Source organism: Nelumbo nucifera, chromosome 7 (genome assembly GCF_055504915.1).
Source record: "Nelumbo nucifera cultivar China Antique chromosome 7, China Antique-T2T, whole genome shotgun sequence".
Lineage (NCBI taxonomy): Eukaryota > Viridiplantae > Streptophyta > Magnoliopsida > Proteales > Nelumbonaceae > Nelumbo > Nelumbo nucifera.
Genome location: NC_142655.1, coordinates 18,032,554 through 18,038,242, shown reverse-complemented (window position 1 = coordinate 18,038,242; position 5,689 = coordinate 18,032,554). Strand labels below are relative to the sequence as shown.

At 35.6% G+C, this 5,689-nt stretch overlaps 1 long non-coding RNA gene across 13 annotated transcripts; it reads left to right on the top strand.

Moving 5' to 3' along the window:
* Positions 1 to 5,689, top strand: LOC104607868 (uncharacterized). Of its 13 annotated transcripts, none has more exons than XR_016078282.1 (8): positions 6 to 231; positions 1,454 to 1,679; positions 1,794 to 1,852; positions 1,947 to 1,983; positions 2,339 to 2,420; positions 2,560 to 3,586; positions 3,675 to 3,747; positions 5,502 to 5,685. It is a non-coding gene; the product is annotated as an uncharacterized LOC104607868 (long non-coding RNA). The 13 variants fall into 13 exon arrangements; XR_016078277.1 differs by lacking the exon at positions 5,502 to 5,685 and adding an exon at positions 5,170 to 5,495; XR_737022.3 differs by having other exon boundaries at positions 10 to 231; positions 2,560 to 2,718; positions 5,502 to 5,680.

The following is a 5,689-nucleotide window of genomic DNA, read 5'->3' as shown; positions in this document are numbered from 1 at the left end:
CGGCGGTCTTCATAACACTAAAATAAAGAAAATAAAATTCTAACCGGCGGTCTTTGAGAACAGACGCGACACTTTTGCATTTAAACCGAGCTTGAGACGGTCTAAATAGCCTCTTCCATTTGAAAGGGAGAACAAGAAGTCAAAAACTCTCGCACTCCCTCCTACTTTGCGCGTTCGATGAGTTTTTCTGGCAAAACTTTTTTAGAAATCGATTGAGAAAAGCTTTTGAAGGTAAGGGAGCTTCTTCTTCTTCTTCGGCTTCTTCGTGGTTGATTCAGTTGTGTTTTCTCCGGTTCTAGGGCATTAATCGATGAAACTAAAAATAGTTTTCTTCATGGTTTGATCGAAGGTGCCATTCATGCAAGCTCTAAACCATTTGCTTCCTCATGCATTTGAGCATGCTCGAACATCTATGTTCAGCATTACTGGTTTGTGAAGAAGAATTCAAGAAAAATGATTACATGCTCGAACATTTTTCTGGGTGTTTGTGAACTGGGTTTGAGTAAAGTTGCTGATATTCTTGATTTTAGGTCTGATTCTTTGACAACTTGGGCTTTTTAAGAGGACTTTTCATTCTCTTCTGTTGGGGCTTCTGGGTTTTTAGACTTGCCCAAGTCTCTAGAAGTTGAGAACTTAAGGCTTTTGAGAGTTGGGATTTCAGGAACTGGAGAGACTTGTACTCAAGTTTATGAAATAGGTATTGTATGATTTTGTGAAATTTAGGCTCAGTTTGGAAAGAGTACAAATGCAAATATGTACAGAGTAAATACATACAAAATACAAGGTTTTGCACTCTACATATTTGTATTTGTACTCCCTCCAAACTCAGCCTTAAGATCTAAGTGGTTTATATTGGAAGCTCTGAAGGCTTTGTAGCTGCGGCTAGTTTCAAATTTTCAATTCTTTAAAAAGCTAGGGAATGAGAAAAAGTGAGCTTGAATTCGAAGCTCTGAAGGTTGATTTAGGTTCTGAAAATTGGTGCAAATGCTTCTGTACTGTAAATATTGGTAATCAAAGGCTTTCTATTTGAGGTACTGATCAGGTTTCAAGAAATTTGTTAAGCTCTGGTAAGCCTCTATATGAATTGTTTTCTTCTTCTGTTGGCCTCTGTTTTGAAGTTTATTTAAACTAGCTTAAGTTGGCACTTGACAGTTCTATTCATTTGATTTAGTCTTCTTCTCTGCAATACCTCGGGGGTTAAGGTTAAAGGATATGTTTGGTTTGATAGAAAATAAGAGAGAAATAGAAATTTCAAGGAAAGTTTTTAACAAATTCTGTGAAATTCCTTGAGAACTTTCTGTTTCTTATTTTCTATCCAACCAAACATAACCTAAAAATATGGTTAGTCTCTCTCTCTCTTGCTCTCTTGGTTTTGTTAATTGTGTTATGGGTTAGGTATAAAGGCAAAACAGGGGTATTTTGTTGCTAACATTTGGAGTTCTTCATTTGACAGGTTAGGAAGATGGAATACAGAGTGGTTGCATATTTGTCAATGGAAATTCTAGCATCTAGTTTTGCAGAAATTACAGGGAGCAATGAAGGACATTAGAGACAACCTAGAAACCTCTGAAGAAGGTGGAGAGGCTTCTGATTCCTTAACTCTACATCTCAGAGGCTTGACTATGAAGCTGCAGACATAGAGAGGCAGGCTAGAAAGAACAGGCACTTGATAGACAGGGGTAAACATAGTGTAACTTTCCTTCTTCCTATAATCCTTACAAGCCCATAAGCTCAATCAGGGCTTACCTTTCACAGTGCTTACAATTACCATACTTAAGATGTTTCTGTTGCAGGTATGTAACAACAACGGTAGCTATTCCAATAAACCTGATTGCTGTCATTGCATTGTCAGGTAACTACTTTACAATAAAGTTTGAGTCGGTTTACCTGAATTTCAGACTTGATCAATTCAACCCTGAGTCATTTTGACATTTATTCTATTGCAGTATCCAGATTTCTGAAGTTGCGCCATTCATTTCACCTGTAAGTAGATCTCAACCAACCCATTTGAATGCTAATGTTCTTAGAAGAAAGAAATAATAACATGTAGTAGTATAATGCTAGCACTAATAATATATAGTTGGCATCAAATAATGAGATGAATTTGACTTAAATGCTACAGTAGGACCTATTAAATGATGGTTCAAAAATCCTCTTCATATTCCCCTCATACAAAGACAGGTTCCCCCATTGTGATGTTCCACTAATTTTGTGTCTTTATACACGTTCAGTATTTTTTAAGTTTGATTCCGTGCTTGAAAGAATGGATCAAATCTCTTGGGAACTTAACACACGAGTAAATTTGGAAGTGTCATAAGGAATTCCTTTTCTATTTCAGGCTTATTATAGCATGTTGGATATTAACAGGACGAGTCCTGTGTTAATTGGTTGGCCTTTGGGATGTATTTCTTTCTAGAAAGGTAAATCCACTTTCTCTTATTCCATAGTTTCACATATTTTCAAGAATTCTTTACCTCCTAGAAATGTACAGAAAGAAAGAAAATTATCAAACTTAAGAAAACAATGACAGATCTCAGAAAGGAAATTACTGAATGGCAGGTTCACTAGAGACACATGCACTATCCTTGATTCTTGAATATTTCCAACAAGACCCAAGCAATTAGCAGCTTGAGCTCAACCCTCCCATGTGATGAACTACTTCCAGCAAAATCAGTCTTATCTGATGTCAGTGAAGGAATCTATGATCTTGCGAATCAGGTAAGAGAATTTTTTTTTTTTGGATCGATAACAACTTCATACATTTTATTGAAATATGATAGGAATAGTTACATCAAGGAAGACAAACACTCTTGTCTTCCAAAGATAGCTCAAGTCCTCAAAGAAAGAAGGGGAAAAAGAAGTAAGCTGATCTATTAACCCAACTCAACCATTTCCCGCACCAACCACTTGAACTTTCTTTTCTCATTTCTGTACTTCCATAGCCCGTAGTTGTCTTTCCACAGCCACCCTATTATCACCTCCGAGTCCCCTTCAATTATGAGCTTTCTGACGTTCATTTCCTTGGCTTTCTAAACACCTTCCATAACTGCCAAGATCTCATCTCTAAGAGAGTCCCCCACTCCAATTGGACCTGAGAACATGGCTAAAATGACTCTGTTCTCATCTCTAAATACACTCCCAATCCCTGACTGTCCAGGATTCCCCCTACAACTCCCATCAAAGTTCAGTTTTAGGAATCCAACAGGTGGGGGTGTCCAAACCACCTTCACAACTGATTTGGACTTCATACAACTTGCAACCTCACCCTACTTCCTTAACATGTCATCCAGCGTGTAGTCGATGAATAACTCTATTGATTTCAGCCACTGTACAGCCCTGATATGAATCACAGCCCTCAATTCAGCCCCTCTCTCCTTATCCGAGAAGATTCTACGATTTCTCTCTTCCCATAAGGACCAACAAATTGCAGCCCTCAGTCCTCTCCACATTATCCTTCCTCTTTTCCTACGCCACCTGAACAAAGAAGGAGAAAATAGGCTTTGCAAATCAGATGGAGGATTTCACCTACGCCCAAAGAATGAACAAGCCCATTCCCAAATTGACTTTGCAAATTGGCACGGCACCAGTAAGTGAAACCTAGTCTCCCCATCCGCTTTACATTGGACACACCAGTGAGGTGATAAGCATGTATTGGGTCTCTTCTTTTGAAGTAGGTCACCAGTATTGAATCTTTCCAGATAGGCTTCCCAACAAAAACACCCAACCCTAGGAGGGATTGATAATCAGGTAAGAGAAATTGGTTTCAAGTTGGATCTCTTCATTTATTCTGGTAGCCTTTTGTGTAATCTTTCCAAGTACGTGCTAATAATTTTGAAATTAAAACCAAGTAGCTAATTTTTATGTGCTACTGCATGTCTTCAAGTAACAAAAACCTTAGAAAAAAACATGAATGGGGTATTTTTGATAAAGAGAAAAATAGAAAGCGGAGGTAAGGATTATTAGTTTTAATGTATAATTCAGAAAAATTAACCAAAAGAAGTTGCTAGCAGTGCATAGAAATGTAATCCTTGACATGTGGTTCTTTAATTTCTATGAAGAATGCCTTCTATTTACTTTGGATAGCTTATTTCTTTCCAATTCAATGTAAAACCATAGGATTTTAAGATAATGAAAGGCTCTTGTAGGAAAGAAAAGGAAAACATTGGGTTGGAAATCCCCTAAACTTGAAAAGTATAAAAGAAAATCGTCCCTCTTATGATTGAAATATGGTTGTTATTAGTTATGATGAGCCTAGGGGAGACATATGAAGAATAAAGATGGACCCATGAGTAGTGTAGAGGTAGAAAAAGAAGAAAAAATAAATAAAATTTGAGGTGTGGTTGTTATTAGTTATGAAGAGACTATGGGAGACATGTGAAGAATAAAGATGGACTCATGGGTAACATAGAGGCAGAAAAAGAAGAGAAAAAGAAATAAAAACCCTTTGAGATAAACTACAATGTTCTTTTCCCATGTGTACTTTTTAGTTATAATATGGAGATACCATAAGTTCTTTGGTTCAAAGAAGTTAAAGATAATGAGGCATACACTGTAACATAAAAGATTGACACTTGGGCAATTGGGCCTTAAGGTGCTTTTGAACTGGTTTGCCATGTGAACCTCACTTGAGATTTAAACCTTCTAAAACATTGTCTACTAGTAACACAGATACAAATGCACATAGATAGTTTCACTAGGTTGGAAGAACTAAAGAAAATTCCATGCCTTACCTTGAGATGCATCCCCCCTCCCAAAAAAAAATAAATAAATAAATAAAACAAAAACAAAAAATACACACAAACCAAAAGAGAACTAAAGAAATGTACTGTTTTGCATAGTCGAGAAAAAGGTAGAAAGATTCCCATAGATTGGGGAGGGAGATAAGTATGCAATAGGATAGAGTTTTGACAAATAATTGCATAAACTTTATTTATTTTAGAGTCTGTATGAATGAGATTCCCTACCTATCCAGTTCTTTCATTGAAGTACTTCTCTTTCCGATATGGGGAAAAACGACATGATGATTGAAAAGTAGTTCAAAACATGGTTTTAAATTTGAGCAAAATTTCAGAAAAAAAAATAAAACTTTTGGGTATCAAGAAGGGTACTAGAATGAGATTTGATTAATTATTTTTTGTTTTGAATCATTCTTGGTGAATTTCTTTGCAGGATACATGAACATTACATTCAACCAAAGAGAGGAAGTCTTATCTCTCTTGGTTTTGGTTCTATAGTGCATACTCTATGTTGGGCCATATCAATGGCTGCTACACGAAAGGGTTTAGCATGAGCTTGAAATATGCAATCAACATATGTATAATACCAAGTAACACTTGTTTTATTTCTTATTACTTTATTTAGAAAAATTGATTGATGTATTAGATAACTAGTTTATCTTAGAAAGATTACCATATTACATTGATGCATTTTAATATTTTGTGCGGATGGATATATCTCATTTATTTTACATTTCCTAACAATTTATATGTTATTATTTGCAGGGTTGATCATTATGTTAAGTGGGTTTGCATTGGAAGATGTGCTATATTATTCGACAAATTGAATTTTTTTAAGTCCTTGTACTTTTTGTGTCAATTGGATATTGTATTTGAATAATTTGTTTTGGATATAATATTTTTTTTAAATTAAAACATTTTGCTTTAAATTATATTTTTTTATTTAAGTTGCT